At 47.6% G+C, this 27,962-nt stretch overlaps 1 long non-coding RNA gene across 1 annotated transcript in view; it reads left to right on the forward strand.

Annotated features, from left to right (window-relative positions):
* Nucleotides 1–27,962, forward strand: part of LOC310769933 — a 228,647-nt gene that overhangs the window by 167,565 nt on the left and 33,120 nt on the right. The gene's annotated exons all lie outside the window — the stretch shown is intronic.

Genomic DNA, 27,962 nt, shown 5'->3' on the forward strand with positions numbered 1-27,962 from the left:
TCGTGTTCATGTATTTTAAGGGATGGTGTTTCTGCCTTTAAAAGATCCAGTTCTGTCACCAGAAAACCCAAATCGGGAATTTGGCACAAATTTAAATCTTAAACTATAGGTGGTGGCTTTCAACTAAGTTTTACACAATGGAAACCCTCTGAAACGATTGGGCTTAACTTCACTATGTTCATTAATTTCAGTGGGTCTCTCTGAAACTTAGTTGAATGCCCCTCTGAGACTGAAAGCGTGAAACAGTGAAACTTCTGCTGCTTTTTCTGTCGGGATCAGTGCATACTCTCCGACATTTCTCTGATGAAATAGGAATGCCCTATCAGGCATGTCCAAAGTCTGTTTTGGGGGCCTAATCCAGCCCACCTAAAAAAACCTTGACCTTGACAACTTCTATCCTAAAAAAAGCTCAGCAACTTTGGTCGGCCCTCATGGCCCTTCACTTCATCAAATCTGGCCCTCTTTGAAAAAAGTTTGGACACCACTATTCCATCGTCATTATCATACCTGCTCATCTGACAGGGTTGTCCCAACCACTCTGGGCGGCTTCCAACATATATAAAACATAATAAAACATTAAAGATTTAAAAACTTCCCTATATAGGGCTGCCTTCAGATGTCTTCTAAAGGTTGTATAATCTCCATGGCAAGGCGGTTGACATAATTCCATACCCTCCAATGAAAATAGGGATATCCAACTCTGGCATTTCTCCAATGAAAACAGGGATGTCCTGAGGAAAAATCAGAAACCAGCATGGCTTCTCTAAATCCAGGACTGTCCCTGGAAAATGGAGGGTCTGTCAGTAGTAAGTGGTGGGGACACATGGCAATCAGTAAAAAGTAAACCCCCATTGTAGCCAACTGGGCAGCGGGTTCAGTGCCTTCTGAACAGCCTTTTGGTGGCTATTTTGATGTTCCATTTAGCACTTTCCCAGTGAACTGAAGTTATAAATCTCAGGTTGGTGCTCCGTCTGTGCCACCCCCTCCATGAAAATGATGAGAACGTAACATAAGAAGAGCCTGCTGGACATAGGAGTCAACTCCTAGGGGCCAAGGTTTTTTTTGCCTCCCTCTAAAAACCTGAAATAAGGTACCGCTCCGGCGGGAAGGTAAACGGTGTTTCTGTGTGCTGCTCTGGTTTGCCAGAAGCGGCTTAGTCATGCTGGCCACATGATCCAGAAGTTGTCTGTGGACAAACGCCAGCTCCCTCGGCCTATAGAGCGAGATGAGCATGCAAGCCCAGAGTCATCCGCAACTGGACCTAATGGTCAGGGGTTCCTTTACCTTTACCTAAAAACCTAGCAGTTCGAAAGCACGTCAAAGTGCAAGTAGATAAATAGGCACCGCTCCAGTGGGAAGGTAAACGGTGTTTCCGTGCGCTGCTCTGGTTCGCCAGAAGCGGCTTAGTCATGCTGGCCACATGACCTGGAAGCCGTATGCTGGCTCCCTCAGCCAGTAAAGCGAGATGAGCGCCGCAACCCCAGAGTCGTCCATGACTGGACCTAACGGTCAGGGGTCCCTTTACCCTTTACCTTTAAAATATCTGATGGGCATAAAAGTTGATGGCCATTGCCATTCAAATGGTCTGCGTGCGCTCTCCCCCCCCCCCCCCCAATATTTTATTCAAGTTGGCACCACTGCTGCTGGATCAAGCTGAAGGAGACCCATCTAGTCTAGCATCCTGAACCCACAGTAACCAGCTAGATGCCTGTTGGAAATCTACAAGCAGGACCCATGGTTCCCTGAAACTGATATTCAGAAGCACTGCAGCCCAGAGGCATCATGTGGGGGGAGCCAGGTTGACCATGGTGCCTGGCGCAAAATTCTGAGGGGGTGCAACCAGGCATCAGCTTCCATGGGTATCCCCACTCCACCCTGGCGAAGGTGGCAGAGCAGCTCAGGCCCTTGGTGAGTGGGTGCGGAGGGAGGGAGGCAGGCAGGGGGTGACCCCAACACAGCCCAACCCGGTGCTCTTCTCCATGGGCGGTGTGTGGATTTGCCCTCAAAGGACTGCCTTGGTCAGCCAAACTCCCCCCTACATGAGCAGGTGGCACAGCCCAGCCCCGCTTGGTTCCAGTGAGGGGGTGCTCTGGGGGCTTCAGCAGCTTGCCAACCCTGGGCGCCAGCAACCCATGCTACGCCACTGCTGCAGCCTCCAACTGTGGAGGCAGAACAGCCATCTGGGCTAGTAGCCATCAATAGTCCTCACATGCATGAATTTGTCTCATCCTCTCTTAATGCCATTTAGATCAGTGGCCATCCCTGCCTCCTGTAGTTTGACTAAGTACTCCATGAAGAAGTATTTGCTTTTATCTATCTTCTGGAATATTCCTACATTCAGCTCCACTGGATGTCCACAAGTCCTGGTGCTATGTTAGGGGGAGAAATCTTTCTCTCTATCCTCTTCTCCATGCCGTGAATAATTTTGTAAACTTTTATCATGGCTTGCCAAGGTCTGGCATGTTCTGAACACATCAATGGTCTTTCCTTCCAGGTGCCATTTCACATTGCCCAAAAAAGAGGAAAGGTCTCACACAAAAAAAAGAAGACACAGATTTACATAAAAAGTGTATACAGTGGTGCCTTGGGTTACATACACTTCAGGTTACATACGCTTCAGGTTACGGACTCCGCTAACCCAGAAATATTACCTCGGGTTAAGAACTTTGCTTCAGGATAAGAATGGACCTCCGGAACGAATTAAGTACTTAACCCGAGGTACCACTGTATAGGTGTGCAAACTGGGGGGAGGGGGGATTGCGATAATTTGAATAAAAATGCAACACATCCCAACATAGCAAAGAAGAATTTCACCAGGTGACACAGGTGCTGCCCAGGTGCTGTTCCCTGCTGATGGGCATATTCACAGTCTCTCAGTATGTAGCACCTCCGCTCAGAGACCTGCTGACTCTATTACAATATTTGATAATACAATACAATAATAATACAATGAGACCTATTACAATATTTGCTTGTTAGGTTGCTTGCTTTTAAGTCACTTTGGGCTGCATTGGGCAAGATAAAGCAACTAACAAATTTAATAATAATAATAATAATAATATATTTTTATTTATACCCCCCCCCCAGCCAAGGCCGGGCTCAGAGCGGCTTACAAGCAATAATAAAAACAAGATGAATGATTACAACTTAAAAACAAAAATAAAATACAACATTAAAATAATGGAACATTAAAATATTAAAATGTAGCCTCATTGCAGGAGGAGAAGGAAAAGAAAAAAGAAAGAGGGGGAGGGAGGGAATCAAATTGGCTCCAAGCCAAAGGCCAGGTGGAACAACTCTGTCTGCGGAAAGAAATCAGATCCTGCAGGGCCCTGGTCTCATGAGGCAGAGCGTTCCACCAGGCCGGAGCCAGTGTTGAAAAGGCCCTGGCTCTGGTTGAGGCTAATCTAACTTCCTTAGGGCCTGGGACCACTAGGGTGTTGTTATTTATGGACCTTGAGGCTCTCCGTGGGGCAGACCGGGAGAGGCGGTCCGGTAGGTACGAGGGTCCTGGGCCGTGAAGGGCTTTAAAGGTCAAAAGCAGCACCTTGAACCTGACCCTGTACTCCACCGGGAGCCAGTGCAGCTGGAAAAGCACTGGGTGAATATGCTCCCATGGCAGAGACCCCGTGAGGAGCCTCGCTGCAGCATTCTGTACCCGCTGGAGTTTCTGGGACAGCTTCAAGGGCAGCCCCGCGTAGAGCGAATTACAGTAGTCAAGCCTGGAGATGACCGTTGCATGGATCACTGTGGCCAGGTCGGGGCGGGAAAGGTAAGGGACCAACTGCTTGATGCGGCGAAAGTGGAAAAATGTCGCCTTGGCTGTTGCTGTAACTTGTGCCTCCATGGAAAGGAGTAATAAGTAATAGTAATATTAATATATGAAGCCTTTAACAGCTTGGGACCAGTTTACTTGCGAGATCACCTTATTCCATATACACCCGCTCAACTGCTTTGATTTGTGGAGCTGGCACCGTTTCAGGTGCCACTTAATCCTCGGTCCACAGTTGTAAGAAATCAATCTTTTAGTCTTGCATTACTCACACTTTGGAACTCCTTACCTATTGACATTAGGCAGGCTACCCTCCCTGTAATTTTTTTCTGTTCCTCCCAAAACGTTTTTGTTAAGGCAAGCCTGTCCAGACATGAGGAACATTGGCATGTGTATTAATCTAGTTCTCAGCTTTTGTTTTATTTTAATTATTTTTAATGTTCTAAATAGTTTTCTTTGAATCTGTTTTTAACTGGTAATCTTATCATTGTACACTTTTTTTTCTAAACAGCTTTGAGGCTTTATTACAATCGTGTGGTATATAAATCTTGTGGAAATAAATATATAAATTTCCAACACCTTTAACAAACAACAGTTGCCAGGACTCTCCATGACTATTAAAAAAAAATGTAAGAGTCCTTTACAAGTATGGTGTGGATGTGATCCTGAGGAAATGGTCTCTTCATTCTCACCCCAACACTCCATGGATGGCTATACTGTATTTTGTTTGCCACGCTGCCTAAGAAAGCTCGCCTGGCACCGATTAGTCTGCCATATTTTTGATGCTAGTATGAAAAATGTTTTTATTTTCCCAGTCATCTGGATTAATGGTCCTTCTTTTAACTGGTGCTTTTGTTTTCTGTTTCTGTGCTGGGTGGTGGCGAATATCCTTGTTTTTGGATGAATACTTGTTTTCTATTTGTACTCCTCTTGTGAATATTTTAATATGTGGGTTTGTATTCTATTTTCCTTGTAAATCGCTTTGGGACTCCTTTCATATGGGTGAAGTGATAAATAAACTAAACTAAACTAACCAACCAACTGAAGGGCGATAGTAACCGGCATGCATTTAAGGAATGAGAAGCAGCGAGAGTGCTCAGCTAATACGGAGGAACATTATTAGATTATGTCTGAGCAGGAGGTTATTATTTCAACTGCATGGCAGCTGAGAGACGCTGCTCCCTGTGCCCTGGTGAGGAGGCACCGCATCACCTCATTGGAGCAAACGCTCATTAGCTGATCATGCCCCAAGGGCAGCCGTGCCATTGCCATCCACTCCTACAGGCTGCAATAAAAGGCAATGAACAGGAGGCTCCATGGGCAGAGTAAGAGAAACTGTGCTATATCAGATGGAGAGCCGTCTAAAGACGAGACAAGGAGATAAAATTCCAGCAGCAGAACCCCTTCTGAATTCTGCACCTGGGCAATCCTCTGCTTACAGGGGTGCCAACGTCAGTAAAATAGGGGGGGAGTAACCCACACCCCACATAATTGATCACATGACATGGCACAAACATATCATTTGAATACCAATAACTTGGGGGGCTGGCCCCCTCAAATATTTTACTGGGGAGGTCTCCCTAGGAGTTGGCTTATATAGCTGTTTGCAAGCACAGCTAGGCTCCCAATTCAATTCAAGCTATAGGATTTTGGGCAGGAGCAGTGGTGTTAAGGAAATAGGGAGCGACATGTACAGGAGGCGCACAGCATGCGTTTAAAGCACATGGCTTCTCTCAAAGAATCTTGGGGACTGCAGTTTACCCCTCACAGAGCTACAGTTCCCAGCACCCTTAACAAACCTTGGTTCCCACGATCATTTGAGGAAAGTCATGCATTTTTGAGGTGCATTGGATGTGCTTCAGATGTTTGGTGCAGCTCTGCCCATAGCCTTTGCCAGCCTCGCCTCCCCGCCTCGCCTGCCCCCACCAATGTTTTGGACCACATTACGCTGATGGGAGTTGTGGTTCAAGACAAACATCTGGAGGGCACCAGGCTGGCAGACTCTGATCTAAGAATGAGAAATGAACAAGGGAAGATGTGCAAGTCTTTCTTTCTTTCTTTCTTTCTTTCTTTCTTTCTTTCTTTCTTTCTTTCTTTCTTTCTTTCGTCTGTCCTTCTGTCTTTCTGTCTATCACTGCTCCTCTGCCTTTAACAGCAGCTGGACACACAGAAATATAACAGTGAAACTTGGCGGGGGGGGGGGGGGGAGGAATGGGGGTAAAGATGAAGATGGAGAAGGCCAGAGAAAAGGTTTGGCCGCCCCAAACACCTTCCCCCATTTAATAAATGAAGCAAGGGTTTTAATGCAGAAATCTTAAAGGATTTTCAGCCCCTATGACCAAGGTGAGGCCTTGGTGGTGCTGCTGCTTCCAGGGGCTGCCCAGTTGGTGCTGACCTATAACAACAGGGCTTTTTCAGTGGTGGTTCCCTAGCTGTGGAATCTCCTTCCCTAGTGAGGTGTACCTGTCTCCATCATTATTAAGCTTCAAGAGGAATGTGAAAGCATTCCTGTTCGGGTTGCCATATGTCCTCTTATTCCAGGACACATCCTCTTTTTCATGTAAAATGAGCGTTGTCACAGCGATCCTAAAACTAGAAGTCAGCAAACGTGTCCTCTTTTTTGCTCTTCAAAATATGGCAAATTTCTGTTTACCCCGATTCATTTGATGGCTGTTCCTGACTACCCTGAGTTCACTAACTGCTTCTACAATACTGTTGACTGTAACTGATTTCATGTTTTTTGAATGTGCCTGTTTTTGGAATGTTTGCTTTGTTTTTGTTTTAGATCCTGCATCTGTTTGCTGCCCTGAGCTCCTTGGGGAGGAAAGGATGGGGTATAAATTCAAAATTCTATTGCTATCTATCTGTCTTGAGAGACAATGGAAGAGTGTGCCCTTGGGGGTAAAGTCAAACTGTAGAGACCAATACAGGAGAGACATGTTTTTCTGCAGCTGGGGCAGACGCACAATGCTGTTTATACTCTCTGTGTTGCTCCCAGCAGTCATTCCTATTCTGGTCACTGCCGTGGACCCGCGACCTGACTGTCTCCTGGCACTCTGTCCATCTGCAAGGGAGAATTAATGTTGCCAGCCTTCATGTCTCATTTGCAGACATATTTTTAATGCAGAGTTGGTTTGCTGTCAGACTCTTTGAACGCAGAGGAATAGTGGGAGGAACCAGCTAGAGAACCCCCAAGGAAAGAAGGCTTGGTGGTCAGAGGGAGAAGACTGGAAGGAGGAGGTGTTGGAAGCTGAAGAGGTAACTGGGCTTAGGGAGTGGGGAAAGTCTGTGGCAGAGTAAAGTTCAGAATCAGAGGCTGAAGCTGAAGAGCAAAGAGGCCAAGAGACAGAGATGAGCCAGGCTTGTGAAGAGGCATGTGTGTCTCCCCATCCTGCTGGGGAGGCTCCCTTCCACCCTGGTCTCCCAGAACCAGGTGAGGCATGAAGCAGGGGGACCCTGGAGAAGAGGAGACATAGCTGGCTGTGGGGAGACAGAAACCTTTAGTCTCACAACTGCCTCATGGGGACAAGACCTGAGTTGCAGATCCTGCTTTGGTAATAAAGAGTTAATTCCAGCTTGCTCTGTGTGATTTACTGCCAGATCACTTCTGTGATCTGCCAACAGGCCTGGTGCCTGAATCCAGCTCCCTGTAGAGCACATCCTGCCATCTTTCATTCTGTGTATTTGACTAAGCCAGCACAGACATTGCGGAGACAGAAGTGTGAACATGCTGGGAATGTGAGCTTGTAAGAGTTCATTTGGGGGGGGGGCATGCAATGCCAAAACTCTTCCTAATGCAGCACATATGGAAGGCATTGAGGTGTTGCCCCTGGTGGTTTTAAGTTGCCCATGAGACTCACTTCCATAAAGCAGCATGCTCTACATGCAAGCCTGGTAGATCTTCATATTGGTCTTGGTCATTAGGATCACAGTCTCCCATACTCTTTTGGAGACTAAGCCATTGTCATAGCTGTATTACTAATGTGCTTGTCCAGCTCAGTGTCAGTGGAAAGGTTGCTGGTTATGATAGAGTCCAGGTAGAACATATCATCTGCCACTTCAGGCATGTGGTCAGCAATGCTGATGTGTGGAGTGCTGGCAACATCCTGACTCGGGCTGGGCAATGGAACCAGCCAAATATCACAATATAGTGATACATCACAATGTTGAAAAGCAGAGGGAGGAACAAGCTGCATTGGGCCTGGGCCCCAAGGGAGCAATGGCATTTGCATCCCGGTGCCTAATGGAGCTCGTTCCTCCCTTGGTGCGCTGGGCACTGGCAACAGTCTGTTCGCTGGCAACGCCTGGTGCGCCAAGGGACAAATGAGTTCCATCAACCAAAGCACCTTGTGGGGCTGGGGCTGATGGAGCTCGCTGCTCCATGCTGCATCAGCTGAGGGTCGAGCACAATGGCACCTTCACCTGAAGGTATATCACAGGTGAAACTGTGACTCAGAAGTGGCGGCGGTTTCACCTGTGATATACTGCCGGGCTGTGCCCCTCATACCAGTCCTGGGCAATATATTGATACATTGCCCAGGCCTAGTCCTGACACAAGATGTTGGTTGTCGTCGGACTGATGGTGAGGCTGTACTCCACACAGGCTTGGGGAAATGGTTGATGAGTCCATGCACGGCTTCCTTGGATTGCACTGCCAAAGCTGCATCATCTGCAAACAACATCTCTTGGAAGAGAACCTACCACACTTTAGTCTTGGCCAGGTTGAACAGACCCCGTCACCCCTTGAATGGAAGTACACACCATCTTCAGTTGAGCTGAAGGCACAAGAGAGTAGGGGTGAGAACACAACCCTGTTCCACACGGTTCCAGAGCCGTCTTTCCCATAGGGCTTAGTGGTGCGTTGCGCCAGGGCACCGGCCTCTCAGGGGCGCCCAGTGAGTGGCGGAGCTGCGCAGCTTTGCCTGTGGCTCCCCTTTTCCTGCACGCCCGCCAGCTGTGCTCCGTCAACTATATGGCTGGCGGGCATGCAGCTTTCTTCCCAAGCCTCTGTGGGGATTGCTCTCCCGCAGTGGCATGGGGGAGAGTTGTGCCCCCCCCCAGCTGGCAGTGTGCAGTTCCCCCCCCCCACTATCTGTGGTAATTTGGGGGCGCTGGGCAGATATTTGCAGCCTGGCGCCACATCTGCTAAAGATGGCCCTGCACAGCTCTTTATAGGGAAGGGGTCTTGAGGATCAACCATCATACTGGATGGTGCTGCACATGCTTTTGTGAAAGGACACTGTCATCATGTGGAATTTAGGTGGGCATACTATCATAGTGAGCATTGTGAACTGTCCTTTTCAGCTGACAAGGTCAAAGGCCTTTGTCAGGTCTATGAAGGAGATGTACAAGGGCCCTTGGCATTTCTCCTGCAGCTGTCACCGTGAGAAAATAATGTCGACTCTTGGCTTCTGTGCTCTCAAGCTTGTGACTAGGGATAAACCCTGTCAGTGACTGACTGCATTGTCTCCGTTTGGTGGGATTTTATTGAACACATAAAAAAAGAAAAATTACAAGTCTCACAATAAAGTCAGAATAAGCAAGTTTCAAGGTACAGGTTGATGTTTCTGTATCTCCGGCAAGTCATGTGACCACTTGTTTTTTCATTTCTCACGACAGTACTCTCCACTTACCTGCCCACATCTTATCACAAATATCTGGATAACCAGCTTTATAATTTCTTCATGTGAATGTAACATCCCATGCCAACCTTGGTTTGGTGTAGTTTTTGTGTGTTTGTTTTATGAAGTTCTGTGATCAAAACCGAACTTGGGTTACATGGATAAAATCTGATAAAAATACGTATTAAAAATTAAAAGAAAGAAATTGTGTTAGCATACCCAATGACCACCCCCAACCCCAAGAAGTGCCGCTGCATATCCTCCAACATTTCTCTGATAAAAATAGGGATGTCCCATTCAATAATGATAATTTTACTATTTATGCCTCACACATAAAAGGTAAAGGGACCCCTGACCATTAGGTCCAGTTGTGACCGACTCTGGGGTTGCGGCGCTCATCTCACTTTATTGGCTGAAGGAGCCGGTGTACAACTTCCTGGTCATGTGGCCAGCATGACTAAGCCACTTCTGGCGAAACCAGAGCAGCGCACGGAAACGCCGTTTACCTTCCCGCTGGAGCGGTACCTATTTATCTACTTGCAGTTTGATGTGCTTTCGAACTGCTAGGTTGGCAGGAGCAGGGACTGAACAACGGGAGCTCACTCTGTCATGGGGATTCGAAATGCCGACCTCCTATCGGCAAGTCCTAGGCTCTGTGGTTTAACCCACAGCGCCACCCGGGTCCCTTGCCCCACACATAATAAAACATTAAACATTTTTTTAAAAACTTCCCTACACAGGATTGCCTTCAGACAGCTCAGGTGTTGGATACCCATACCCTCCAACATTTCTCTAATGAAAAGGGACATCTTAAGGAAAACTGGGACATTCCCCAGAATCAGAAACTGAGACGGCTTCTTTAAATTAGGGATGTCCCTGGAAAACGGAGGCACTTGGAGCCTCTGCCTCTCTTTAGCACACCAGCACATGCAGCAGATGTTTTCTAATGTGGCCTTGGGGAGTCACAGCAGTCGGGACAATGGCTTGGCTCAGTACAAGACAGCCTCAGAACCAGTTTGCTTCTTTCATCCTCCTGCCCTCCCTGCTCCTCTTGCCCCACTCTGGGCGAATGTGGGCCATTGCAGCTCTGAGCATAAGCACAACACGTGCAGCACCACCCAGCCTCTCCCATTCAGGAAGGACAAGACCACACCTGCCCTGTTCCACTCTGCTGGGGCCAGAGCTGACTCACAGGCCAGCAGCCAAGAGCCATGGCACAATAGGAGACGCAAGCGGAGGAAGAGGATGGCGGTTTGGTTGGGGGCTTGGTTGGCAAGCTGGAAAGAGGTGGGGATCTCTGGCACACGCCCGCCCACACACACATTGAGAAAGAAGAGCTTTGCTGGTGCTGAGTGGGAAGTGCTACAGCCAAGTGCTGTGGAAGACTCCCAAAATCACAGATGATAAGCAATGCCAATTGCTTTTTTAAAAAGTATTCTTATTATCAAGTGCATACAGTGGTACCTCGGGTTAAATACTTAATTCGTTCCGGAGGTCCGTAATTAACCTGAAACTGTTCTTAACCTGAAGCACCACTTTAGCTAATGGGACATCCTGCTGCCGCCACACCGCATGAGCACACTTTCTGTTCTCATCCTGAAGCAAAGTTCTTAACCTGAAGCACTATTTCTGGGTTAGCGGTGTCTGTAACCTGAAGTGTATGTAACCCGAGGTACCACTGTATAAAGAATAAGTAGGTGATTGCAACCACAACCCGTTTTTTTAAAGGTCTCAATGCTGGTGCCTGTAACCTGTAGCAGGGGTGAGTGCATTCATTTGTGAAATCCCTGGCTGGTATATCATCACCCATACAGGAGCCAGGTCACACTGGTTTATGCGGGATTCACTGGGTTCAACTGTAGGACCTTTAGAAGACATCTGAAGGCAGTCCTGTATAAGGAAGTGTTTAATGTTTCATACTTTACTATGTTTTATATATGCTGTAAGCTGTCTGGAGTGGCTGAGGAAATCCAGCCAGATGGGCAGGGTATAAATGACATAATAAAAATAAAAATAAAACAGTCGTGAAACACAGCAATTTACCAAAAGATTACAAGTTAAAGCAGCAATATAATCCAATCTGAACAACAATAAGAGGCTGGCATTTACCTTTAAAATCAGCTAAAAATTCAGTTCAATTTCAGCAAGGGATGCCATTGGATCTTTAAGAAGAAGTGGAGAGACCCTCCACCCAGGGGTGGCCTTACATTTACCACCTGAGGCGAAATGGGCATATGCCGTCCCATGCCCCCCCCTGTCCCCCCCAAGGGCATGAAAGACAAGTGGCAATGCCACACACGAGAATCCCTCCCTCTCGTGTGTTCCTGGCAGCGGCGGAAGCAATGGAGTGAGTGGGGCATCATCTCTTGTGCTTTTGCCGCCTGAGGTGAGTGCTCCATCCCACCTCATACAGAAATAATAGCAGCTCTGCATCTCAATTCAAGCTTAAATAATTTTTAATAAGCCGCGTCCAAAGAGGTTCTAACCAGCTTCCCCAAGGAGCCTGGTGCCCTGTAGGTGTCTTGGACCACAACTCCCATGCTAACTGAGCCATATGAACCCGGCCTTGTCCAGGCAGCAGACCCCACTGTACTTAATGCCTGCAGCTCTTTAAACTCCGAGGATTTTTCAAGCTTTTTGCAGTGTAGCTGGAGGTGGGGAGAGCGGCCTGAATCAGAGTGGGGGCATTTCACAGCATTGGCATGGCTCAGTGTAGGGCTGCCATATTTCAAAAAGTGAAAATCCGGACGCAAAAGTTGTTGGATGAATTGGATGAATTGACCTGCAGAGCACAGGAAAAGACAAGTCACACACAGACATGCAGTGTGTGTGTGTGTGTGTGTGTGTGTGTGTGTGTGTGTTCCATTCAGATTTTTCTAAGTCAGTTCTTTTATGAAGCTCAGATCTCAGCCCCCACCTGCAGGTGGTGAAGGGAAGGAGCAGCCACACGTGTCAGCCAGCAAACTCCTCGCAAACAAGGAGTGGGAGCTGGGCTGAGTACGCAATGGCTGGGAAGCCAGTAGTGCTTCAGCACAAGCAAAGTGTAGAACTGGGTGAGGCTCCTCCACCCACTCCAGCCTGGGCGAGGTGGCAGTAGCGGGAGCTCGTGGCACAGGCAGGTGACAGGCTGGCCCACTTTAGGGTACAGAGTGGGAGAGCAGCCTGGGAAAGGTGAGGTCAGTGAGTGAGCGAGTGACCATAGCTGTCAACGTTTCCCTTTTTTTAAGGGAAATTCCCTTATTCCGAATAGGATTCCTCGCAAGAAAAGGGAAAAGTTGACAGCTATGTACCAGACTCTGCCCAGCATGTTGTCAGAAAGGAGGAGGCAGGGAGGGTGTGCAAGGGGGCAGCCATAGCCGGGTCCTTTGGCCAGTGCCCGCACTGCATGTTTTATGGCACATTAGTGGCAATTCCGATGCCCGTCCAGCCTGCAGGGTCAGGAGCATTGGAGGCGCACCATGTTTATTCAGTGGGCTTGAAACTTACTGGCACTCCTCTGCACATCCCTTCTCTAGGGTCTCATCCACACCTTAAAGCACTCTTCTATAACTTTAACAATCATGGCTTCCCTTAACACAGATGTTAAATTAAGATTATTTGCCCCAAAGAGCATCACTTTTACATTTGTTTACATGGAATTGCATTTGTCAGTTTACTGCCTGTTCACCCACTTTGGAGAGATTCCCTTGGCTCTCCTCACATCCCTTTTCGTTTGAGCCACCCTGAACAATTTGTTATTATCAACAAACTTGGTCACCTCACCACTGACCCATGGCACTCTATTGTTCCCTGGAGGACTCCCTGGAGAGCAAACTCTCCATTTGCTCCTACTCTCTGTTTCCTGTTTCCTAACTGGTTACTGATCCACAAGAGGACCTCTCCCCTTATTCTGTGACTGCTAAGCTTACTCAGGAGGTGAGGGACTTCATGTGAGCACGGTCAGAAAGAGGAATATTTGGCTACATCTAACCTCCATGATCTCATTCAGCAGGGCTCCTCTTATGTTCTTACAACCCATTTGTTCCCCCTTTTCCTAGATAGTCCATATTTCTATGTGTGGAATGAAGGCAGTCATCTAAGGGGAGACTTGAATTCTCTGCTTCCTGGACTCCAGGCAAGAGCCTTGTCTCTTTGACATTGACTGCCCAGTAAAGTCCTTTCCAAATCTCTCCAAATTCAGTTCTCTCTCACTGGCTGGCATGGCAACAGGCTGTCCTGCACTCAGCAGGCCTCCAGTGCTACAGTCACATCTCTGACCTACTGAGCTGCATTTTGCTATCTGCATTAATCCAGTGTCTACCGTGGTTCCTGTCCCAGGGCTTGGGCATTAATAAGCCTGTTGTTTCAAGGCAATATATGCCCATTAATTTCAGCCAGGAGCTGTAATGCAGCCTTTCCAAGCAGAAGGGAGGAGGCTGTCTATGAAAAGAGCAAGCTCATTGTAATTTTGTTTTGTGTTTTTAATTTATTTTTATTGCATTTTCCATTTTTCTATTTGCATATCATACATTACCGTCAAGTATTCTTTCCATATAGACTTCCCAGCCTAGCCTTCCATGGCATCCATAATATACCTAGCACTGCTGCATATCCATATATTAATCTACCCTACTTTTCCCTTTCTAGTCCTTCTTTGTATTTAACTGTTGTTCAGAGAATTACCACTACTTGTAGCTTCGCTTTAGTATCAATTTTTCTTAAGTGCTTCCCAAAGGTATCTCATTCCATCCTGATTCCTAATTTTGGCTGCCATGCTCACGAGTTTGGCCTATTCTGTCAATTTATACAGCCATTGTTGGTTTGCTGGTATTTCTTTTTCTTTCCGACTTTTGGCATAAAGTATTCTGGCCCAGCTTGTTGCAGTTTTGGAACCTGCTTGTCGTGGGAGCTCCTCCAGGCACTGGTGATTCTGGGAAGTGTGGCAGGGGGAGGGGCTCTGGGCTGGCAGGGTGCCCATGTGTGGTTGGACAGGTAAGGCAGTCTCCACCAGACAGGGACAGGAGACAGCTGTGTGCGCCACAGTGCCGTGGCGTGCATCCATTTGCATGCATGTGTATTAGTGGCAAAGCACCTCCACCCACAAACCCCACAAGCCGGAGAGATTTAATTGCAGAGACCTGGGAAACTATAACTGGCACAGACAAAATAATACGTAACTGAACACCCCCAAAAGTAGGGTCAGTGATTATTAGTGCTGGAAACTAGAAAATTAGAGCTGTCCTAAGTAACAGCAAGTTCTGCATCCTGCCTACCAGTGTTCTGAGGACACGGGGCAAATGGGAACTGCAGCCATTGGGGGTGGGGAGGGAATTTAATAACATTGCAAAAGCAGCAAGCCAATGCCAGATGATAAAATCCAACCAACAAAAGCATGCAAATGCTAAACCCACTAGACTACCTGCTAGAATGGGAAAAGTCCTTGTCTGACACTGAAATGAAGTCAGGGGAGACAACAGACAAGCATGCCTTTGGAGAGCATTCTAGATATGAGGAGTCACCACTGGGAAAGCCCCCTTCTTTCTGTTCACCTCCTGTCTGGCTTCCGCTGTTGAGAAGGGGTGTTGGATGTTCAACAGCAGGGATCATTCCTTTACTAACCTAAGGGTTAATTCTGTTGACTGTTAGTCAGCCGACCAAGAGGTGGTGGTGGAGGAGTTGTTGCCTAGCAAAAAATCAGAATGAATGATCCTTGCTCGCTACCCGGACTGAGGTGTTAACTACTGGATGTGCAGTTCTGAGGGAGTTTCCCCCTGTGTGTGCTGTTGAATACATTTCTGCCAGGAGTGGGATTTCAACCTTGTGAAATAAACAGTTCTCCTTGGACTGTTGGGATTGGGCAAGGCTTTCCTGAAACCTGCCTGTGAATGTGCCAAAGACTGCTTTGACCTTTGGTGGAGTCACACCATTGGTTCCTCTAGCTCAGTATTGTCTGCACTGACTGGCAGTGACTTTCCCGGGTTTCAGGAACAGGCACATCCCTGGCCTCACCTGGAGATGCTGGGAAGTGAGCCTGGGATCTTCTGCACGGGCCTTTCCCCAGCTATGAGGAACCCTGGAAGATCTCTTCTATGGAGCTAGGCCATTGGTCCACAAAGATCACTATCATCATAGACACTGGCAGTCACTCTCTGGCATTTCAGGCAGGGATCTTCCCCGGCCTGACCTGGAGATGCCAGGCTTTGGAGCTGAGGCCTTCTCATCAATGCACAGCCCTTTTCCATTTTGCTTGATTTAGGAATAAACCTGGCTGCCAGCTCCACAATCAAGCAATTTAAAGCCTGCAGCGCGTCCTTTTTTAAAAAAACCACTCTAGGAATACAGGTCCATCGGTCCATTGAGTTTAGTACTGTCACTGGCTCTCTGGGGTTTCAGGCAGGTTGCCTTCCCAGCCATAGCTGGGAATGCCAGGAATCAAACCTGAGGCCTTCTGCCAGGCAGGGGCTCTAGCCCTGAGCTGTGGCGCTTCCTCTTGAGCCACCTTGGTTAGGAGTATGGTGGGATGGCACACTAATGTCTTGGGGTCAGAAGGGCATCTCTTGGGGGAGGCAGCAGTTAATTCTGCCTCACAGAATTTGTTGTGGGGAGGGAAGGGAAAGGAGAATGTTAGCCGCTTTGAGACTCCTTTGGGTAGTGATAAAGCGGGATATCAAATCCAAACTCTTCTTCTTCTTCTTAAGTGGCCTGAGGTCCCCTCTTCAAAAGCACCAAGGAGAAAGGGAACATCAGGCTCATTCTGAAAGCAGATAGCCTAGTAAAGATCATGGATGCATGTGCATATGAGAACACATGTGGAGAGAAATGGCACTGGGTAGGAGATATAGGGAAGCCTACACCAACCTGGTACCCTCCAGATGCCAGTTGGCAAAGGCTGGTCTATGCTCTTGGGCATTCCTGGGCCCCTCATTCCTGGGCCAAACATTCCAGCTTTTTTTCGCACAGCGTCAACCAGCCTGGCATCCTCCAGATGTTTTGGCTAACCTGCCATGGGTCATGCTGGCTGGAGCTGATGGAAGTTTTAGCCCAAAGCCTCTATACTTCTGTGATTCTGACTCTGCTCTGTGTGATTCTGTAAGAGGCACCAGGTTGGCAAAGGCTGGTCTAGTGCCACTGCATGGCACCCACCGGATGAATCTTCCCGCTGCCCCACACCAGTTGCTAAGCAATGGGATTAAATGCTGCTAAGTCCTGCTGCCTCAGTCCCCACTGATCCTGTCAAGGCCAGCTAAAATTCTCTCACAGAGCCCAAAAGGATTAAGGAGCTGAACTCTTCCACCTCCTTCCTGTAGCCCAGGCGCCAGCAACACTCACAGGCTAAGCAGGATCAGCCAACACGATTTGGCAGGGAGGCTAATATAGAGGCACAAATCCAGCAGAGGGTGCAAAGGGTCACAGAGGTGTAGCTAACAAGGCCCCTTCTTTTGCCAACCCTTGGCACACAGGCTGTGACATTTGCCAGCCGCTGCCCTGCATTAAGGAAGTGACCTCACAACTGAGCTTCCCACCATCCTCAGGAAGAAACACTGGAGGGGATAAAAGAAAGAAAACGCAAAGACCTGCTTCACACAGGACACTCCGTGGAACCTGCTGCCACAAGAGGTGGTGACTTTGGCCAGGAGCTTAGACAAAGCCAGTGTGGTGCAGTGGTTAAAGTGTCGGGCTGGGACCTGGGAGACCTTGAAGCTCAGTGCATGTGACCTTGGGCCAGCCACTACCTCTCAGCCTGACCTACCTCACAGGGTTGTTGTAGGGGGTTAAACAAGGACCAGGAGAACTATGTACATCACCTTGAGCTTCTTGGAGGAAAGGTGGAATGTAAATGTGATAAGTAAAATTAATAATAATAGTGTCAGAGGCTAGGTCTATCAATGAGTACATTAGTCATGATGACGAAATGGAACCTCCAGCATCAAAGGCAATCAGTCTCTGAATACCAGTTGCTGAAGAGCTACCATGTGTGTCTGGGGGTTGCTGTCATGCTGTGCTTGAGGGCTTCCTGGGTGCATCTGGTCAGCCACTGTGGCAAACAGGCTTAGGGCTCATCCACACCTTTGCTCTGTGCTTTCCTTGCACAGGTCTGGGTTTTCTTGGTTTAACTTTGAGCGGTTTTATTTTGTCCGGTGCTTTCCCTGAGAAAACCCGCATTTTAACACTGAATCAGAGCAATGACAATCTGAGGAAAACCTGATTACCATTTGCTTTGATTCAGCAGTAAAACACAGTTTTTCTTGGGGAAAGCACCAAGACAAACAACAACAACCCACTCAGACACAGACCTGGAAAGCCCAGACCTGTGCCTGGAAACGCAACACAAAATGGCGTGTGGATGAGCCTTGAATGGGCCTGTGGGCTGCTCCAGCAGGGCTCGTCTGATGTTCTAAAAACATGAGTTATATCCCAGAAATGGAGTTTTCTTGAGGGTTGTTAACACACATGTATTCTGCAGAGCCAGACCAAGATATTTTGCTGCCTGAGGCAAAGGATACAACACCCTATTCCCCCTGCAGATTCCAGCAGTTGACTCTTACTTCTACACTGCACATCATTCAGCTGTTCTGAATTGAGACATCATGGATTCACAGAAGCTGCCCTGGCTTTTGTTTGACCTCTGTGATGTCCCGCTTCTGCCACCTCACCTTCTCTGGGTCAGCTATGGCAGCCTCCACCAAAGGCTCCACCGCCATTGAGAAGGCTTCACCGAGAAGGCTTCACGCTAGGCCACAAGAAGGCTAAGGCCTAGCCACAGCAGTGCAGAGAAAATCCATGAAAGTAAGCCTGTGGTGGGGTGGGGTGTGACAATTGGGCGGATGGGGAGGAGAGAGAGTGCCAGATGTCCTGCTTTCCCATCCCAGAAAGTCGGACAGTATGAACTGGCAACAGCAGAACAGCCTCCTCCCCTGGAACTCAGGGGGCATAGAGGACGAAGTGGCACACCCTTAGTCCGTCATGACACTGGAACCAGGAACATCGGATGAAGCTGAATGTTGGAAGAGTCAGGAGAGACGAAAACAAATACTTCTCTACACAGCACCCTCCCTCAGGAGGCAATGATGGCCACTAACTTGGATGGCTTTAAAAGAGCATTGGACAAATTAATGGAGACGAAGGCTACCAATGGCTACTAAAGTGCTCAAATTCTGCTTGCAGGTTTCCCATGGACATCTGGTTGGCCACTGTGAGACAGGATGCTGGACTAGAGGGGCTGCTGGCCTGGTGCAGCAGGTCCTTTCCTTATGTCATTCTGTTGTCCCTTTCCTCCCCCCACAGCACCTGAAGGGACTGCCTCCCTCTGCCAGCCCTGGAATTCTGTCACTTAGTGGAAGTTGTGTTAAGAGAAGGTGTGAATGTGAGAATGGACCGGCACAAATGTGGCTCCAGGGCAAAGCTATACTCTCTGTTCACAGCTGCCTCCAGATGCAGTGCTTTCCTTGCCTAGTTTGGACAGCAGGGAGGAGGAGAATCCCTCAGTATGAAAGGCAGTGGCGGAGGAAGGGGGTGGGTTGGGGCTGGTCCACCCCAGGTGTCATCCCTGAGGGGGGTGACATTCGGTGTGCCGCCTGCCCGTGACTCCAAGCGGACCCCAGCCGTCGGGGGAAGGGGGAAGCTGCATCCCCCTCCTCCCAATGGCTTGAGGTACGCTTGGAGATACGGGCAGGCAGTGTGCCAAATATCCACCATTGGCGGCTCTGTCTCCGTGCGCAGCTCGCTCCACCTCTGGCTGCAGGGCATATGTGCCACTCCAGGCACCCAAGCAGCTATCCCGCGTCTGGGAGGGCACCCTCCATGCCCCTCAGGAGCGCGTCTGCCCTGGGCTCCACCGCTGATGAAAGGCCCCACCTCACAGTCTGTGGCTAGCTCGACTGGGCATATATTCATGGGAAACAGCTCAGTAAGACTCCAGTGTACACTGTTCCACAGAAAATGACAATGCGTGCTCCACATTCCCAACTGTTTCCCCAAAAGGCCATTTCCTATCCCACACAGTCATTTTTTGGGGTGTGTGCACATGTGATCCCAAAAAACTGGTGATCCCATAAAACTGGAAGGTTTGATCCAGCAGCCGTGGCAGGAGAGAAACCTGTCTGGGGGAATCTGGAAGGAAACCAGTTCTCCTGCCCCGATGGCACATGGCAACCAGCCACGTGCGGGCAGAAGAGGGAGAGAGAGAGCCTGCGTTGGTGGAGGGAGTTATCCAAAATGGCCCTGGGCACTTTCCCAGGTGGCATCTGGGAAAAGTGAATCTGCTTAAGAGGGGGCGGAAATTGGTGTGACAGGAAAGAGCAGGGAAGTGGCTCTTGGCGGAAGCAACAAGGCCTTTCACCTCCACGAGGAAAGGGCAAGAGTGAAGCAGCAGCTGCGACAGGCCCAGCAAAAAAGCTCCTTGGCCAGTTGGCCTGTTCAGCACAGGAGCCTCAGGCAGCAAGGAGAGGCTGGCCTTTCTGCTCCCCTCTTCCCGTCACGCTCACACAAGGCCTGTAGATGAGGGCACCCCCAGCTCTGCCAACAGACAGTCCAAACGGCAGTTTCTCTAGGGTGCCTGACAGGAAAGAAGGCCAGGCCAGGCCGCTCTTGTGCCCTTAACAGAAGTTTGATGTGCATAAAACAGCAAGGGACTTTTCTTAGCCAAGGGAGAGTCATTGGCTTGCTCACTGCATTTATACAACTCCAAGGAATTCAAGGCACTGCACATGGGTCTATTCCCTCTGTTTTATTGTCACAACAACCTCTTGAGGTAGGTTGTGGCAACAAATAGTGACTGGTCCAAAACACCTGCAGGGCACCAAGTTGGCAAAGGCTGCCTCAGACCACACACGGGGACCAACACTTCATATACACTATTGTAGAATCATAGACTTGTGGAGATGGAAGGGACCTCAAAGATCACTTAATGTAGTCCAACTCCCTGCACTGCATCCATGACAGGTGGCCATCCAATCTCTGCTCCAAGGAAGGAGAGTCTGCTATCTCCCAAGGGAGTCTGTTCCACTGTCAAACAACTCTTACTGTCCAAAGGTTTTTCCTGATGTTAGTCAGAATCTCCTTTCTTGTAACTTGAAGCCATTGGTTCGAGTTCTATGCTCCAGAGCAGGAGAAAACAAGCATGCTCCATCTTCCATGTGACAGCCCTTAAGATATCTGAAGATGGCTCTCATATCTCCTCTCAGTCTCCTCTTCTCCAGGCTAAACATACCCAGCTCCTTCAACCTTTCCTCATAAGACTTGGTTTCCAGAGCCTTGATCATCTTGTAACCCTCCTCTGCACACGTCCCAACTTGTCAACATGCTTCTTAAATGATGGTGCCCAGAATTGGACACAATATTCCAGATGTGGTCTGATCAAGGCAGAATAGCGTGGGACTATTACCTCCCTTGATCTGGACACTAGACTTCTATTGATGCAACCTAGGATAGCATTAGCTTTTCTTGCTGCTGCATCACACTGTTGACTCATGTTAAGCTTGTGGTCCACGAAGACCCCTAGATCCTTTTCACATGTACTGCTAATAAGCCAGGTGTCACCAATCGTATATTTGTGCACCTGGTTCTTCCTCCCTAAGTGCAGAACCTTACATTTGTCCCTATTGAATTTCATTTTATTAGCTTACGTCCAGTTCTCCAATCTTAAAGTCATTTTAAATTCTGATTCCGTCTTCTGCTGCATTATCTATCCCTCCCAGTTTGGAATCACCTGCAAATTTGATTAGCATCCCCTCAATTCCTTCATTCAACTTGCTTATACAGACATCTTGCAACAGCCCTGTAAGGTAGGCTAGTGTTGTATCCATATATTAGAGAAGAGCTTGTCAAAGGAGGGTGGCATTTCCTGTCTCTCCACTACCCTAACTCCAATAATATCATTTTCTGTTTGGGGACTGCTCCCCAAAACTCCATGGAAGCAAATATGCGGCTTAGCTTTTTCCATGCAATGTTTAAGATGCCTTTTAAGACCTGGGTGTCAGCCAGGATCAGCCCAGCCCAGCCTTTGGTCTGTCTTCATGAACTTCCTATCTACCTTCCACCCAGGCTGAGGTCTGGGATGTGTCACAGGGTTTCATGGTCTCCTGCTGCTGGTAATTACACAGCAGAGCAAGGCTTGTTTTCTTGATCACTGTCAGGTTAAAAGGTTGCCATTATTTCCCAATACTCAATATTCAGTACTTTATTATTATTTTAAAGAAAGCATGACCTTCTTTCTCTCCCCTGCAGAACTAGTTACACCTAAACCAGGAAACAATTTTCTTTGTTGTTCAGCTCTGAGTATTTTCCCACGCCGCCTGTCTGCTGTGGCAGGGACAGGAGTTTTGCCTTTGAAAACCCGGAAAAATTCATTTCCCTACTAGGCACCTTACAATTCCAAGCAAGTATGGCCTTTCCAGCCCAATGGGACTTTACAGCTCGGCAAATGTGTTTGCAGCAAAAGGCTAGTGGATGATAAATATTCAGGTGCTCCAGCGCAATGGGGGCTCCCCCAGGACTCTCTGCAAACATCCATCAACTGAAGTCCTATATTCCGAGTCCTTTCAACACACAATTTAAGGCTTGCATTCATTCCACAATTGTTGTATTGGTCTTCCCTTTTGTTTTATGGAGGTGCCATATTTTCTGAGCACACAAAGTGCATCATTTTGTAATTATTATTTTTTTAATACAAAAACCCACGGCAAGGGTGGGTGATGTTTGGCCCTGGGCGGAGTCTTCTAAAAATCTAGATTTTATTGGCTGATTGGGACTCCAAGACTGACAGAACATGGTAGAATATTGGTCAAAGAAGATGATATTGGCTGGTTAGCAACCCTAAGAATGCAGTATCCTCCCTGCATTTCTCCATAACTCTTCCATCACTACAGGTAACTGATGCATTTCCCTTTTTGTTTTCATTAGGGCTTTACTTGATTAAAACATTTTTTTACAGTCCTACACTTATATCAATGAATTGGTGTATTAAATTTCAATAAATCTCTGTGTTACCAAACTTTCCCAGTATAGATATCTTTTTGGAGACACCAGAGGACATGTGAGAATGTACAATTTGATTTATTTTGATTTCAACAGAATTGACATACCACTTGATTGTAACAAGAAATGTTTTAGCAGATGCTAGAAAGAGTACATTTCATGACTGCGTGCGTGGAAAGTCCCAGCCCAGCCAAATATAGCTCCTCCTTCTTGCTTGTGGCTTCTTGGAGAACTGGTTTGTCCATTCTCACCTAAACTGTCTCTCATTCACTTCCTCCAGCCTCTGTCTGAAGAGCTGGCTTTGGCAACCTTGACACAGGGAAGTTAGATCAAAGGCCCTGCTGCAGTTCAGAACAAGGGCTATTGGGGGCTGGCCTTGGATCAGAAGAGGAAATCTCCCCCTGCCACCCTCCTGTCTTGTCCAAACTACTCCTGCTTGCAGTTTGTGCAACTTGAGCTTTCTGATGGGTGAAGCGTTTTCTAGCATGAATATGCACTTATGAGAAAAGCTTCACCTATTGACATTCTGCCTGCCAATCTCCTTGGTACTTCCGTTGGGTCAGATATATATCCACCTCTCACACTGCTGCCTGAGACAACCCCAAGTCAACCTTAATTTCACTTCTCCTCATCGCAGAGTTGTCTCTGATCCAATGCAAAAGATTCCAGTTTCTCTGTAATGTGGGATCTCCTTCTAAACTGTTGACTCTCAATCCTGCATACTGAGATATTTAGGGTGGTTATTTCATTCCTTCCCTCAAATGATGCCAATATGTTTCATATAGCTATTTATCAATATCCCTCTACATCAGGGATGGGAAACGGTCTTGAACAGAACCAGGCTCTTGGTCCATTGAGGCCAGAGTTACCTGTTCTGGCGGGCAGCAATTCTCCAGGGTAAGATCCTTTTGATTGAAGCTGCCAGGACCTAAGCCCAGGATCTCCTGCATGGCAAGCGGATTACCCCTCCCCACCAAGCCCATCTGCCCTGCGCAGTCATGGTAGTTTGTTAAGGGTGCTGACAATTGTTAGGAGACCTATTCCACTCGCAGAGCTACAATCTGTAGAGCGGCTTAACTGTCAATCTCTTTATCTGCAAGTTGTGGTTCTGTGAGGGAAGCAGGGGTCTCCTAGCAACTCTCAGCACCTTAGCAAACTACAGTTCCCAGGATTCATTAATTAATCTGTAGTCGCCATGTCCTGGTTTCATTTTTGCATTTTTTGTTGGGCTTTTACTACCAAGTGTTTGTTTGTTTGGTTGCATTTATATTCCAGCTGGGAGGGGTAAGTCTCACTGGCACAGTCCCTGGTGTCATCTTTGGCTGCCACCCTTGCTCATTCATTCCAATCAACCCAGCAACCAAATCAACAGTTATGGGGCAATGTGGTGCTGGGTGGTTAGGGAGTAGGACTAGGAGTGGGGAAACCCAGGTTCAAGTCCTCTCTCAGCCAAGAAGCTCACTTGGTGCTCTTGAGCCAGTCATCCCCTTTCAGCCTAATGAAGCCCTCACCAACAATGGCGGATTTAGAGGAGTGTGATCAGTTTGGACGCACCAGGAGCAGAGCATCTGGGTGCCACAGCAGGTTCTGCAACTGTGACATCCAATGGAGAGCGAGAGGAGGAGGGTGCTAGATTTTGGCACTGCACAAAGCACTACTGAAATTTGAGGTGCCAATATCTGCCACTGTCACCAGTGTGGTGCCTCCAGATGTTTCTTTGGGCTCAGTTTGAATCAGTGCTCTCTACCAGCTTTGAGTGCCAGGTTCCAGCTCAAGACAAGATGAAGTGCGTAAGCAGAATGTTGTTTCCTTCACTCCCAGTTAAAGCCCAGGCAGTGCCCAGAAAGCATGGCCAGCTCCCAATCCTGCTCCCTTTCTAGACACAGACCCTGGCCGACACAAGGGTTAGCCTTCCAGTGGCCAAGCAAAGTGGCTGTGTCTTCCTTGCATCTTGATTATAATCCCTATTCATCTCTTTTGATATGGACTTGGGCTTGACTCAGGGCATTTAAGCACATCATATTTTTTGAGAGGACAACCAGCATGGTGTAGTGATTCGAGAACATTACACTAAGACCAGGGTTCAAATCCCCACTGGAACATGAAGCTCACTGGGTCACCTTGAGGCCAGTCACTGCCTCTCAGCCCAACCTACTGCGCAGTGTTGTTGTGAAGATTACAGTAAATGAGGAGGGGGAGAAACATGTATGCCCCCTTGAGCTACTAGGAGAAAAAAGGTGGGATATAAACGCAGTAAATAAATTAAAAATTAAGTGTACACTTAAAAAAACCAACCATACATATTCAATATATGAATATGACTGCTTGCAAACATGGGCATTAGCCTATAGGTCTACTCGTTGGAGAGCTGATAACAGGCTGCCCACTTGGCCACACACTATTTCCACATTGAATGTGACACAGGGCACAGCCTCATGCTTTCATAAGCTGAGGTCAGCATCAGGTGCCTTGAAAGTGGAGGAAAAGCCCACACATTTTCAAAACCTCCCTGGTAGACAGGAGGACCCACACACAGCTTGCATAGACTTCCTGTTTCCATCACCTCATGGATTACTGAACTGTGTAAGGTAATGTTTGTTGCTTCCTTTTCTGAGGGCAAGACAACCCTGCCACTCCTGGTCTCGCCCCCTCCAAATTATCCAAGTCTTTGGCAACCCCCTCAAATGTCAGTCCACTCCCCCCACCTACCCAAATTCAAAGAAGGAAGTGAGATTAGCAAAGGGTGGGTGCTCGAGAACAGGTGGGCAACAGTTCACCATTAGCGGATGCCAGGAGAGAACCATACATAAATTAAAGGCTTCTGGAGAACCCACAATAGAGGAAGTGGCCTGCCGGATCTCTTTACGAATGGCTGCCTGGGCTTTGCTTCCTTGCAGTCAGATGGGTTGGGTGGGAGGCAACTCTGTTGCTTGCAGTTGACCATTTGATCATTCCCACTGAAGCAAAGACTGCCCATCCCCAGGAAAGATAGCATTTTTGTGCCTCTGTAGGAGTCCCTGGCAATGCTCAGCAGCCAGGCATTTATCAGGAAATGCAAGGAGTGTTTATTCCTTTGTTGTAAATGGAGTCTTACACCGCAAGCCTCAGAGAAAAGTCCCACTGTATTCAATGGAGCTTACTCCCAGGTAACTGGGTCAAGATTGTACAGCCTTACACTGCAATCCAAAGCATTTTGACTCAGAAATAAGTCCCACTGAGTTCAATAGGATTTACTCTCTGGTACGTTCCTGATCATGCTCACCGATTGATTGATTGATTGATTGATTGATTGATTGGATTGATTTCCCACCTTTTTCCCTGACAGGGGCTCAAGACAGATTACCACTAACATTTTATTTCATTCCATTTATCTGTGTGGTCTTGTACAGAATCCTTTCTCTTGCAGATTTTTTTATTACAACCCTGTGAGGTAGGTGAGGCAGAGAGCTTGCCATTGCCTCAAGGTGAGCAATGTATCTGTGTATATAATGTCTATGTGTGTGGCGAGATTAAATGCGGGAGAAGCCTCCTGATGGAGAAGAGGACGCCCCTATTTTCATTGGAGAAATGTTGAAGGGTATGCTGTAAGAGAGCCACTTTCATTGGCTGAGTATATGAAGTAGGCCTTAGGTTCTAGGAAGTAAAGTACAAGGTTTGATGCAGGCTCGTTGAGCATATGAGGTAGTAGGTTGAAAACCTCCTTTACCGAGGACCATTTTGTTTCCATCTTGAAAAAAGATTTTGTTACTTATGGCTAAGTCTAGCAATAGTCATACAAATGAGCTTCCTCACACAGGTGTAGAGAAATGTATTTAAACCACTTTGAGTGCCCTTGTTAGGACCAAAAAGAGTTCTAAAGAAACACCCTCTCCTTGACACTACGACTACAGGATTCTCAAGACATGTGAATGCCCTGTTGCTTAACCTGTCTAGGTTTCAAGGTGAGCTAGGCTATGCTCCACAAACTCTTCACACACAAAGTGGTGCTGACAGAAGTTTACAGAATCCGAAGGATTTAGGTTTCCTTTACAGGTTTACAGACAAGCCCATTCTTAGATGTTATATGGTAGCATGCTGCAATCTAGTGGTATATAGATGAAACAGCAGCAGTGAAAGGATCACACAGAATAGGATGAAGTCAGAAAGCATCTAATCAACAGAAATGCAGAGTGAACTGCCAATAAGTTAACCAGCAACTTTCACATGAAGTTCTATCAGCTGCAAAACTATACAGTCCTATGAGAAATGTTCTCATGTTTTGCCTGGGATGCTAATACGCTAAGAACTACTATGCTAGGTTAGAAAAAACCCAACTTGTTCAAGCCATTTCCTGGATGTCACCAAATTGCCAGAGCCAAAATTTCATCCCCAGCCAAGGATTTCAGTACAACAGTTCCCTGCCCTGTCCTACGTACAGGATGCAAAGAGAGAGACCTTTAGAGAAAAGGCAAATAAGAGGTGACACAACAGAAGTTTATAAAATTATGCATGACATGAACAGAGAGGATAGACAAGTGTTTATCTCCTCTCATAAAACTCAGAATTTGTGGACAATGAAGCTGTATGTTGGACAGATCAAAGGAAGCACTTGTTCATTAAGCGCAATGTTAAACTATGGAACTCACCCTCAGAGGAGGTACTGATGACCACCAACTTAACGGAGGATTGAACAAATTAGACAAATTCAAGGAGGATAAGGCTACTGGCCATGATGGCTTTGCTTTGCTCTGCTTCCTGTCACAGGCATTATCCTTCTGGATTCCAGTTCCTGGAAGCTACAGACGTGCTCTCGTGCTCAGGTCCCATTTGTGGGTTTTCCACAGGTGTCGGTTGGCTAGCGTGAGAAGAGGATGCTGGACTAGATGGGCCACTGGCCTGATCCAGCAGGCTCTTATGTTCTTAGAGAGCTTCTTTAGCCCTGGGGAATGTGCTCATAGGAACACCTAAGTGGCAACTCTAAGGCATAAAAGACTTGTTCCAAGCTAGTCAACAGACTTTTAGAAAGTAAAAATAGATCCAATTCACTCCATCGGCTCAAGACTTGTGCAGAGCTACTGGCTGATTTGGATGGACATGGAAGATGCCGATGGAAAACAGGCTGTTGAAGCTCAGAGGTACAGCACCTACTTTGTATACACCAAGTCCTCCCAGGTCTATCCTTGGCATCTTCATGCAAGGCTGGGAGTGCCCCACACCTGTAACCCAGGAGAGCCGCTGTCAGTCAGTGTAGACAATACTGATATGCCAGTGGTCTCATGGGCATTAAGGCAGCATTCTATGTTCCCATGCCAAAACCACATACACCTGGTTTAAAACTTCTTGTCGTTAGGGCAATAGCTTCCTTGCCTCTCTCCATGACAGGCAAAGCCAAAGAAATGAAAAATCGTAAACAGCTTCATAGCAAATTTGCATAATCAGCTTTTTCTTGTCACAACACATGAATTGCTCCAGTACACAGTTGTAATTTGTTGCTGACACAGAGAAGGATGGATTTCCGTAGGTCACTCACAAGTAACAGGATAGCTCTGAGGCATCCTTTCAGTCTTTCAAAGTCCTATATCCCTAGTCTCACCTTCGTAACTTTTGGAATGATGTTCCTGCCAGTGGACCGACCT

This window comes from Podarcis filfolensis (assembly GCF_964270895.1).
Source record: "Podarcis filfolensis genome assembly, chromosome: 8".
In the NCBI taxonomy this organism is placed as follows: Eukaryota; Metazoa; Chordata; class Lepidosauria; order Squamata; family Lacertidae; genus Podarcis; species Podarcis filfolensis.